The 13,296-nt window shown below is 35.6% G+C and overlaps 1 protein-coding gene across 11 annotated transcripts in view; it reads right to left on the bottom strand.

Moving 5' to 3' along the window:
- LOC138707385 (sushi, von Willebrand factor type A, EGF and pentraxin domain-containing protein 1-like) overlaps positions 1 to 13,296 on the bottom strand; it is a 376,277-nt gene that overhangs the window by 311,965 nt on the left and 51,016 nt on the right. The window lies entirely within an intron of this gene.

The raw sequence follows: 13,296 nt of genomic DNA, 5'->3' as shown, positions 1-13,296 counted from the left end.
CGCTTTCTCTGCCACGAACAACATTTTCTCTACTTCACAGTGTGACTATTCTGTCGGACGTGGTTCTTACGGCCGATATTCCCTCACGGAACAGAAAACACACCTCCGGTTCTGTCTCCGCTTCCCCGTCACAACCTCCCTCACCTCTCTAGCTTCTTACCGCTCATCCCAGCTATCGCAGTTTTCCCCAGTCATCTTGCCATTTTCTTCACTTTGCTCGACACCCTCCCCAGGAAAATTAGTTTTTCTATTCCGGACCTCCACTAATCCTACCTCCCCCTGCAGAGGTCGGAGTCGCGGGCCAAGTTTGCGAGCTCGATAGGTGAAGGTCCTTAGTTCGAGACTCCCTCTAACTCGCCCTAATCGCCCCTTTTTTTTCGAGCAAGTTTCGTTTCACCTCTTTACAGGCACTCCCGTTTCCCCTCTCTTTCCTTCTCTTTCGTTAAACTCGTCTTGCACCCTTCATTTTTTTTCCCTTCCCGAGACTCACTTCTGCAATCGTCTCGTCTCTCCCCAGGCACTCTCGTCTCCCCCCCCCCTCAACAAAGTCAATGTAAAAGGAAACAATAAACAGTTACACCGATCAGAAGGAAACACCGACTTTCTTTAGCCTATGCCCTCCTCCACCGAACCCTCTTCCAGTAAAAAGAAGTGTAGAGGGAGGACCAAACACCGCCGCAAACAAGGGACCAAGGGCCAGGGCAAGCGACCAACCCGCAACTATCTACGAGTGTGGAAAGGTGAATTACTTCCCTCCACCCCTTATCCGGGTACTTTCCGGACTATCTAGCCTCGCTAGTCGCCCACTCTTCGGAGACTCCTCCCCCGCCATCGCCTCTGCCACTGCCAATATCCCCGCTTCCTCAGACCCTGAAGAAGAGGAACTGCAGGAGGCAACTGACCTGGGAGCTTGCCCTCATCGAGATCCAGCCCAGGCCACCTTTACGGGTACCGCCACCGACTCCGGACCACCCCCTGTTTGAGGTGGCAGCCCTACCTCCTTACCAATGGCCGGATCCTCAGAGATCACAAAAAAATTAAATAAATAAAAAAAATCACAAATAAACAAAAAAAAAAAAAACGGAGAGAGGCCCAAACCCCGAGCTCCTCGCTCCCCAGTCAAAAAGGGGAATTGTCAAGGGCCCCGGTTCGTCTCCCCGGCATAACCGGAGGCCAGGCTCACGACATAATAATAATAATAAATATATAAAATTAAGAAATCATGATAGGTCACACGCACGTGAATAACCCACTACACAATAAGAGGCTAGGTCTTCACAACACATAATGACATACATATCTGAAGATGATACACACCGAGTATCGAAAAAGTTAATATAAATCCAAATACATTAAGATAAGCAAAGGTGGAAAATAAAAAATTGACATTGTAAAACATTAAGCTTATCGGCATCTCCAAAATGAAACTAATAAACGCTAACCAAGCAAAAATCATAAACGCGTATATCAATACAAAAACCAAAATTTTGAAAACCAATGCTAATATTTGGTTCAACCAACAATGCTTAGTACAAAAAGTCACTCCGAAATATGCAACCATCACTAAAAACAGATCTTACACACAACCAGCACAGAAAACCAATAATCAATATCAGAAACTACTAATCAAAAATGAGATCAAATTCTTACACAAAAAGAAAAACTACTTGAATAAGAAACTTTACGACCTACATTTGCAATTAGCAAAATCTTCCGGCAACTTATGGGATACTATCTATAAAAGTAGCCAAGAGAAAATTAACAAAGTAATCCAACAGAAATACGAAACACTACAGAAAAAGCTAAACAGCCTAATCAATAACCAACCACAAAAACAATCCAACAACTCTACACATAACAATAGAATAGTAAACTTAACAACTCTAAAACTAAACAATCAAGAAATAAACATCCTAAATAAAGGTTACAAACATAATTACCCCCAAGCAATATACACAAGGTAATAGAAAACCTAGCAATTGAAACCCAACATATTATTCAGAATAGCAACCACGAAAACAAAGAATTTTTACAATATAGCACTGCAAAAATTATAGAGAATTACGTCAAAGACCCAACAACTAAAGAAGAGTTCAAAACAGCCAAAAAACAACACAAAGAGCTAAAATTACTAAAACAAAAACTAGACGAAAACAACATCATACACATAAAAGCAGATAAAAATGACGCAATAGTACTGATGAATAAAACAGAATACATAGACAAAACCAATGCATTCTTTAATAGCAACCAGATCACAGAATTAAAATCAGACCCTACAGAAACATATAAAAAACAAATAAAAAATGCACCAGATTTCATACCAAAAAACAAAACCCATAACTTTATTATGAAAAACCCTAAAGCATCCAACCTAAAAACACTGCCCAAAACCCACAAAACAGAAATGACAATGAGACCAATAGTAAACTGTAGAGGAGCCCCAAACTACAAACTCAACAAACATTTATATAAGTTTCTAAACAATAACATCATCTAAGACACTCAACACACTATCATCAACACTAAACAATTTCTAAAAAAACTTCAAAAATTGAAAACCACGAACGACACCAAAATACTCTCATTAGATGTTACTAATCTATACACCAACATACCAATAAACGAAACCATCAATATAGTCACTAGAAAACTTAACGAGGCCCAATTAGACAATAACCTAATCAAACAAGTTACTCAATTACTGAAAACATCTTTAAAACAGAACTACTTTAAATTCGACAATAAAATATACACCCAATCAACAGGATTAGCCATGGGTGACCCCCCTCTCCGGATTTTTAGCCAACATATTTTTACTAGATCTAGAAAACAAACACATAAACAACCTAAGCAAAAAATTCAACTTTAGTATTTACGCGAGATACGTCGACGATACATTAATACTATATGAAAACACTCAAAACATAGACAATAAAATATTAAATGAGTTCAACAAATTGCACCAAAATATAAAATTCACACTAGAACAAAGTAACAATAAAAATAGTCTCAATTTTCTAGACCTCAATATAACAATAGAACCCCCAATAATAACATTCAACATACACAGAAAACAAACCTCAACCACACACTCTATAAACAAACATTCTATGCACCCCATTACACACAAAATCAGTAAATTCCGTTTTCTTATTGACAGATTGCTTACAACCCCACTAAACAAAGATAATTACAACAAAGAACTAAATTACATAAAAAAACTAGCTAGAGAAAACGGATATGAAAACCAATTAATCAATAAATTAATACAAAAAAGAAAATTAAAACTAAATAAAAAAGACTCCACTACACTCCAACCCGCAAAAATAAAAAACAAAAAACAATGGCACAGTTTGACTTTCTACGGGAAAATATCAAAAAAACTCTGTAATTTTTTCAAAAAACAAAACATCAATATAGCTCCCAGCACCAACAATAAACTAAATAATATAATCCCGAACAAAACCAACAGCAACGAACCATTACTAAACAGTGGAATATATCAATTGAAATGTAAAAATTGCCCCAAAACATACATAGGTCAGACTCGACGTAACTTCAAAATTAGATACCGTGAACACACCTCCGATTTCATTTACAATAGGAACAAATCCAAATTTGCACAGCACCTCATCGAGGAAAATCATGAATTAACAAATATAAATGACACATTAAAAATATTAAAAATCATAAATAACTCCACAATAGACACCGCGGAACAATTCCACATTATAAAAGAATTTAACTCAGGAAAACCCCTTCTCAACGAACAAATAGCCAATACAAATAACCCACTTTTTAACTTATTTAAATTATTCCCGCCAAAACAAACATACACAACAACCACACAGGTCCCACCAATACCCCCTCCACTTCCTATTCCAGATGACGTACATTAAGAAAATACTGTAATTGAGCCCGCCATTCTAGTCTCAGCCATGCACCACACAGGAACACTCCGACATCAGCTATAATTGTAAGTATTTTCCATGCATCAGTTTTACGCGAGATAAATTTCAACTTAACAATAAAAAAAAATCGTCTTAATTCAATCTATTAATACAATGTAAATTGTTGCAGACACGCACGGCTGAACTAGATATACGGACTCAACAAAAATATCTTGTATCATATATGCCTAAGTACTTACATACAGTTACAGCATCAATGATTTTCACAGTAGTCAACATGAACAACAAAATTTAAAAAACAATAAGCCTACAAAAAACTCCAACAACATACAATACCATACTACAGATAATCAGTGAAAGTGCGTCAGAAAGACAGTGCTTTTAACCAAGAACAGTAATTAACAACCCAATTTTACGACATAACAGGCTAACACAGCCAATCATAAATATGATAAAAGTGCTATAGTGTTTACAGTGTTTTATAGTGTTTTTATAGTGTATATTTTACTTGTTTATATTTATGTGTCATAATATTGGTTTTAACATAATTTCCTATTTACCTATGTGTGCTTTCAAAAGAAAGAATTTTAACATAACAAGCAACCACACACTGCATCAAGTACATTTATAGTAATTTTAGCTAAATTAAGAAATCATGATAGGTCACACGCAAGTGAATAACCCACTACACAATAAGAGGCTAGGTCTTCACAACACATAATGACATACATATCTGAAGATGATACACACTGAGTATCGAAAACGTTAATATAAATCCAAATACATTAAGATAAACAAAGGTGGAAAATAAAAAACTGACATTGTAAAACATTAAGCTTATCGGCATCTCCAAAATGAAACTAATAAAAAAAGATGTCGGTTCGAACCTGTCTTCGGACAGTTGACTAAACAACAACAATATAACACAATAATGTCCAAGAGAGAGAAACTATGTACTACACAGTGACATTAATGGTGGTAACACAGTGGCAACAGCTACATTCACAGGTCTCACACTGCAATGCCCCACATCAACATTACTGGAAGTTAACATCTGCAAGGAGACATGCTTACACACATCATGTACCTTGTGAGTAGGAAAATCCCCAAGTTTTTCTGTTTTTCCCCCCAATTACAACTCTACATCATTGTTCACAATCTGTATAGTACAGAGTGATTCTGAAATAATGCGTCTAACTCATACTTATTGTAGATAGAATTAAGAAAAATAAAACATGTACTACTGGTAATCAAATGTTTAGTCAACTGTCCAAAGACAGGTCTGAACTCCACAAGTGATATCAACATGGCAACTAGGCAAAAGATAATGGGATAGGGTGGTCGGTTCCTTTCCCCCTCCATTGCATACATCGCCAATTAGCTACATATTACACCAATCAGACTTCGGATGCATATAAACAATTGTTTTTCCTCTGACACATATCGTCAAGTGAGATGTAATTACTGCCTGATAACAGTAAGACGATAGAGATAATGAAAGTAGGTAAGGAGTATGGTGGAGGATAGCAAAGTATAATATCTAGAAAATTAGTGAGATTTGAAAACTGAATGTACACAAGAAACAGACGTAATAAAGAACATATTGGACAATGGTGTAATATGTTTTAGTAACAAGTATTATTAGAAACAGTGTGTGTTCGATATAAGTGAACTAAAAATCAAGAACAGAGTTGTAAAAGTGCCAATTTTGAATGAATTAGAGACATGCAAGTAAGACGATAGAGATAATGATAATAGGTAAGAAGTATGGTGAGGGAAGCTAGCTAGGATAGCGAAGTATAATGTGTAGAAAATTAGTGAGATCTGAAAATTGAAAATGTTATGTTTTATTTAATGACGCTCGCAACTGCAGATGTTATATCAGCGTTGCCAGATGTGCCAGAATTTTGTCCTGCAGGAGTTCTTTTGCATGCCAGTAAATCTACTGACATGACCCTGTCGCATTTAAGCACACTTAAATGAAAATTGAATGTACACAAGAAACAGTCATAATAAAGAACATATTGGATAATGTCTTAGTAACAAGTATTATTAGAAAGAGTGTGTGCTCGATATAAGTGAACTGAAAATCAAGAACAGAGTTGTAAAGGTGTCAATTTTGAATGATATAAATTAAGTTGTTACGTTTTAAAGATGGGAATACTGATCAATTTCAATGGGGTCGAAAGTTAAATTATAAGAGCATCTACAAAAGATATATCTGTAATGAATGTAATTGTGGCACCAGACATAAAATTGTGAGGGCCATGTTACATGGATGTAAATATTGGCATCAAATATATATCAAATCAAATATTACTTTAACATATACTAATAGTCTTTGACTAGGCTTTCTTTATCAAATGATTCTATCTGCACCTCATGGTGTATTGGCTAAGATACGAGTTTAGAGATTATTCCCTCATTTCATGAAACCAAATCCTTGTGTGCACCGTAGCTCATAGTAAAAACCTTATGGTGGGGGCAAGCGAGCTAGCTACCTACAAATGAAAGTGTAGCAAGGGAGGGAAGCTTTCCAGTCCACTTCTTTCCCCTTATGTGCAGGTAGGTTTCGTGAGAACCGAATGGCCTATACTACACATTAATCGGTCAATGGTTTGTGGGAATAAGGTCAAGTTAGGACGTGTGCGAATTTGCAATGCTCTTATCTCCTGTTAAAATTAGTACCGTAATTTCCCATAACTATGGTCCAGGCACCCAACTATGGTCCAAAACGCATTATGTACTACTTAGTCCCCCAAGAGTTCGGTGTTTGCCATTTAAGGTGCCACTGTGATGGAATTATGTTCCCCATAGATGCTTCTATCTACATTACACGTGGCAATGATATGGATGCTTAACAAGATCAGTGTGCATCGTTCTACTGAATGTGTGAAGACAAGAAATTATTCAGTTTGTGATTGTCTGTTTTATTAAGCTCTCCTCTGCAGAACTGGTACGTTGTAGATATATGATTCTTTGTACAATTAAACCTGGCTATATAGTGTTCACTTTAACGTAATAATTACACTGGTAGAGGTTAAGGACTCTGCGTGAAAAATGTTTAACCTCAAGGCTACAAGTCAGTCCTCAACTATGTACCACAATTTTTCGTGGATCATAGTTGTATTTCATTTTGAAATATTTGTTTCAATAGAATGTGATCAATGTGATTATTTACTTCTGCAAATAGCAAATACAGTATTTCAGTATATTCTAAAACACCATTTAACATTATAGTCAAGTAAACAAAGAAACAGGCTGTTCCAGCATCAATGGTACTAGCACGAATGATGGTTCGGTAAAACGAAAACTTCAGGGTAGAAAGAAAACAATCGTCCTTGTAAGTGACTATGAGAGCGATGAAATTGAATTGGATACAGATTATGATGTTTCCGGTGTTCTCTCCATATTTACAGACAGTGAGTCAGATATGGAAAAGAAGACGAAATCTGTTAAATTAATGCTAAAGGTACATAGTTATATGGTAGTTACTTATGAGGAGGAATTGTGGCCAGGGAATGTTTTGGAAGTGAAGAACAATGGAGCTGTTGTTTCATGTATAGTAAGAAGCGGCAATTACTGAGGTGGTGAGAAATGGAAGACATTTTATTCTATAGAAAGGAAAATATAATAAAACAAATTGAAGACCCCAAATGCGTCTCGAAAAAGAGAGATTTATTTTCAATTTCAGATTTACAAGAGAATTGGAGATTCAAAGGATCGAAATAAGCCTAATGAATGTAGTTCTCAGTACGATAAATAAACATTATCAGTGAATTTATTTGCATAATATTTTGCTAAGAATGTGTTTATTTTGATACCGTACTTTTGTTCTTTAATATACACTCACCTGCAAAAAAACCGGGCCAACTACATTTTCTTTAAAATTTTTGAAAATTGTAGGATTTATTAAATAATTGTTGGTGTGCTGAGGTTCATTTAGTTATTCATTTATTTTGTAATACGTAACAATGTAATACTGAATACGTAATAGCCAACAATGATCTGAAAAGATGATTCGTTCTTCTTGTAATATTGTGTGAAAACTTCTCGGACTCATTTCGAGCTAAGCTGAAGATGTCTACAGGCTGGTAAGCTCTTTTGAGGCAGTATTGGAGTACTTCATTGTATATTAATGTCGCTAAGTCCTACTGATTCAGCAAAAGTAGTTGCATTGATAGAAGATGGGAATAGTGAGCGTTATGTGGCTGCAGTTCTTGGGATTCCTCGATCGACTGTACAATAAGTGTACCATCGCTTTAAAGAGACAGGAGATTATTCCAGGAGACCCGGTTCAGGGAGAAAACGAGTAACTTCGGCTCGTGACGACCATTTAATTGTCCTAAACACATTAAGAAATCGCCATTCCACAGCTATTGAGACCAGAAGAGCCTTCCAGAAAATAAGACAAGTTAATGTGAGTGAGAGAACTGTAAGAGGACGTCTGGATGAATGTGGGCTAATTCCAGAAGACCAGCTAAAGGCCCAGAATTGCTCCAGCAACATCATGTTGAACGATTACGTTTTGCTCACAATCATGCTAATTGGAACCTGGGGGAGTGGCAACGAGTGCTCTTCACAGATGAATCGAGATTTAGTTTACAGATGGACGTTAAAGAGTGTGGAGAAGAGTAGGAGAACGTTTTTCTTCATGTAACTTCAGTTCACATGTCAGTTTCCAAGGTGGATCAGTAATGGTATGTAGTGGCATTTCGTATGAAACTCACACAAAACTTGTGTTCATTAATGGAGGTGCTTTGACTGCTCCAAGAGTCATCGAAGGTGGTCTAATTTAACATGTGGTACCATATGTCCCACTTATTGGTGGAAAGTTCCTGTTACTGCATGACAATGCTTGCCCTCATGCTACAAGAATCGTGGATAAGTTCCTTCACGACGTTGGATTGAATAGGATGACATGGCTAGCAAGAAGTCGTCTAACTCCTCACAGCAACTTATAGCAGCTCCGAAATGTTCTAAGTAAAGAATGGAATAGAATCGATCAGACTGACATCCAGAATCTGATTGAAGGATTAAATCGGCGAATGGTAACAGTCATACAGTTACGGGGAGGCAATACCCGCTATTATCAACATCTGGGTGGCCACAAAATCAGTTGAACATTTGGAAGAAAATTGATATAATTTGTAAGTTTTTTCTTTCTGGGAAGCAATGTTTTCTTCATTTCATAAAGGATTTTCTGATTCTCGCCTCATAAAAAATTGAGAAACTTTAGGTGGCCCGTTTTTTTTGCCGGTGAGTGTAGTTGTTCATTATTGCAGAAAACTGACTTCCAGATTTCACTTCTTTAATGAGTGTTTATGTAATGTGTACTAATAAAAAGAATCCATGTACTTTTCATTTATTTTTAATATTTCTGTTCTAGATTATGTATCTACCCTTAAATTAGAAACTCAATGTATTGATTTACGAATAATTACAGCTCCAGTTATAGTCCATTCATGCTTTCAAGCATGAATATATGAGTGGACCATAGTTGGGCAACTCAGAATACAACTATGTACCAATGCTTATTATTTTTTCAACACTTGTAATTAAATAATTTCAAACACATATGTCAATATTTATTTAATATAAACTTACAAGAGTCCGAAGCCAAAATTTCATTTAATCTGGATGAATAGTACTGAATATACAAAGAAAAATGTGACAAATGTGGACCATAGTTAGGGGAAATTACGGTATTATCCATACAGATGACTCAATATAGCATTGAATAGCGTAATTACAGATTCGCATTGCACTTAAATACGCGTGTATTATGCAATGCTTTGCAGTACCAAATAACATTAATGAGCAAATTAAATTTTCAAACAGTGTTCTTGTTTTAGTTGTTGACTCATAATTTAAAGCTTTACTAGGTCTATTTATTATACAGAGGTAATAGATTAATGAATTTATTGTTAACCTCGCAAATTGGCAGCTCTAGAATTTCATTGCTACTTATCTGGGGTCTTTTTCGACCATAAGCATATCTGTTGTAAATAATTAGGGCATTTTATAGCTTTATGCATTTTTTATATAGATATAAGCAAATTCAAAGTTTTTATTGCACCTAGAGTTACTCATATTTAAACAATGAATTAATTAATGTAATTAGTTCAATGGCAGACTATTTGAAGGATCAGGGGAAAAAAACATCGATGTCCTCCTTTTGACATTTTTGAGTTGAGTAGTACACTCTGTTATTCTTCAGAGACACTACGAGCTTGTTGAGTCACCACTCATTAATAAGCAACGTAGTCCTTGTATAACAGATTTGAAGATATGTACTGCAGGGAAAGAACAGTCGATATCAACACGTTAAAACATCATTTTCTCGGAACAGCTTATTATGGACATCGATGTTTCTGTCCCCTAACCCTTCATTTATTCTATATCTCAGAGAATGCCTTCACTCTCCTTGAAATAAAATTCAAAATGTAAGTTGTTATTGGATCAAGTGTTAATTATTATATTCAGACAATTAATTAATTTAGTCTCATCACCTGCTGCAGTAGAAAGTACAAGAAACTTATTTTACAAATACAAATAATTACTCTTGAACCTACAACCTTTTACCCATAACCTGTGGGCCTACTTTTAATGTGACCACTGTTGGTACTAGTCCCGTGCCGTGGCGTCGCGGTCTAAGGCATCCTGCCTTGGACTCGCGTTACGGAATGCGCGCTGAAGGCGTTCTCAATTATATTGTTATCTCATTATGAAATTGGTACTTGTTATTTAATCGCTTCCACTGGACTAACCACCAATCCAGTGTGTCTTAGACATCTGATGCGGCAGCTGCAAAGGTATACCATTCCCTCGACTCGGTGCAGTCCCTTGTTTCATATTCGATGATCAAATCCCATTAAGATAAATAATTTTAGTGAGATATATTTTGCCTTTCGTTCATGAAGTTGAAAAACTTATTTTGAAATTACAGTAATTAAATTTATGTAACCCTTTATACACAATGCAGAATAAATATGGGAAATGCCTGTTATTATTTGGTTGAGAAGCTGTTATAATCCAGTCTGCTCTCGAAAAAGCTGAAAGTTATAATTTATAAAACAGTTATATTACTGGTTGTTCTGTATGGTTGTGAAATTTCGACTCTCATTTTGAGAGAGAAACAGAGGTTGAGAATGTTCGAGAATAAGGTGCTTAGGAAAATATTTGGAGCTAAGAGGAATAAAGTTACAGAAGAATGGAGAAAGTTACAGAAAGTGAATCCACAAATGCATACAGAGTGTTAGTTGGAAGACCTGGGGGGGGGAGACCTTTGGGAAGGCAGAGACGTAGATGGGAGGATAATATTAAAAACAGATTTGATGGAGATGGGATATGATAGTCGGGACTGGATTAATCTTGCTCAGGATAGGGACCGATGGCAGGCTTATGTGAGGAATGCAATGAACCTGCGGGTTCCTTAAAAGCCATTTGTAAGTAAGTAATCCTTTATACACATTTTAATTCCTTGGTTTTTTTATATTCCATCACTAACGTTTTTATAATATTACCCTTAAGGTTACAGAATAATTCCAGTTGTGAAAAATAAGAACTAGACTTAATATGCTATTGCGAGTATTAAAAGTTTGTGTATTGTTTCTCATTCAAATACAAGAAGTCAATGACAACAGAGGCCAATGCTCTTCATATTGAACACACACCCAAAAACAACCCTTTTAAGGGCTATATAATTTTCCCAAAATGTATTCTAGAAACATACTATTCTAGGTAACGTGTTCAATTTGCAATGATGTAATAACAACAAAGAAACAGTCATGGCCATGTATCGAACACAGAACATTTTCTTGACAGGCAAATACCCTATCTTTCAGCTATCAAGGAAGTACGAAATGTACGATAAAGTCGAATTTGGTTGGCATATGAGCCATTCGACGTCAAATTGCACACCAACAAAATACTACATTTTCGTAAATGGTCCAATTTTTCTTTTATGAATTCCACGCATCAAATAAAGACCAGTATTTTTATATTTCTACAATTATTTATTATTTGTGGAGTTATGACAATTTGAAATTAATCAAATCATGTGTGCGCTGGTATGAAAGATCTATATACAGGGTATATCAAAACAGTTGAAATTGTGAATATCTGATTCCAAGCCACCACAGACTTCATATGCTTTACTCATTGAGCACAAGAAGCAATCCGCGATGTGCTCTAGTACACAAAACTGAACAATGCCAAGAGGTGGACATCTCCTTTAACAGGTAAGAGTGTAACATGTAACGTGCTGAAGTAGTATTGTATTCCTTGTTAAGGTAAGCCACGAGTGAAATTTGAGCCAAGTTAGATGGGGAAGTAAACGAAAAGTCTACATTTAAAATCAATTTGTACTAACTAGGACGATTATTTCATAATGAAGTCAGTGGCGGCTTGTAACCTGGAAATTATACAGTTATTGCAGACTTTTCTGAAAATTATTCTTTCGTAATACAAGATTCGGCAGAAAGTGTGCATTGAAATAACTGTCAAGCCACAATACATTCTTTTACAGTATATATCAAAGAAGGTACAGGAATTCATCACAAAGTACTGTTATCATCCCAGAAAATATGAACATGACTCTGATTCCTCTCATTTCTTTTCAATCCGAAGCATTCAATTGCTTAAAGCAAGAATTTAACAACATAAAAAAGATTATCTATTTTTCCGATGAATCAAGTTCACAAAACAAAAATAAAAAGAACTTCAAAAATATCTTCTTACATGAAGACGATTATGGAATTAGCACTGAATGGCACTTCTTTGTAATGTCACATGTTAAAGATCCATGTAATGGCATTGGAGAAACTGTTAAAAGAATTGCTACTAGAGCCAGCCTACAACCCAGTAAAGATCCTATAACAACAAAAAAGATACTGTTTGATTGGGCACAAAGAAACATTTCTAACGTCTCATTTTTATTTTGTCCCCTGAATAAGCACAAAAACAATAATGAAAATTTGCAGATCAGCTATCAGAATCTAAAAGCAATAACAGGCATATTAAAATTATATTCTTTCATTCATTGTCAAAAACTGGAAATTTAGTAAAACAATTTTCTTTCGAGAAAGAATATAGGCAGGTGAAAATATGAAGTGTAGTGTGAATGGAAATAAACATTTAAAATGCAAAATTTACCAATATTTTGAAGATATTATAATATGTGAAAACAAATGTAAACTAGTGTTCCCATAGTGGCCTGATCAGGGCCATCTGAACTGCACTGGGACCTGCTCACAAGAGTAAAAATGTCAATTATCTATAAAATAAACTTATGCTTATTAGTACTTCCAAAAAGTGAGGCAAGACAAATAGGGCTCTGCAATGAACCCATCTGGACAAAGCTAATGAATAATATCCTCAG

This window comes from Periplaneta americana, chromosome 10, assembly GCF_040183065.1.
Source record: "Periplaneta americana isolate PAMFEO1 chromosome 10, P.americana_PAMFEO1_priV1, whole genome shotgun sequence".
NCBI lineage: Eukaryota > Metazoa > Arthropoda > Insecta > Blattodea > Blattidae > Periplaneta > Periplaneta americana.
This window is presented reverse-complemented; position numbering and strand designations above follow the sequence as displayed.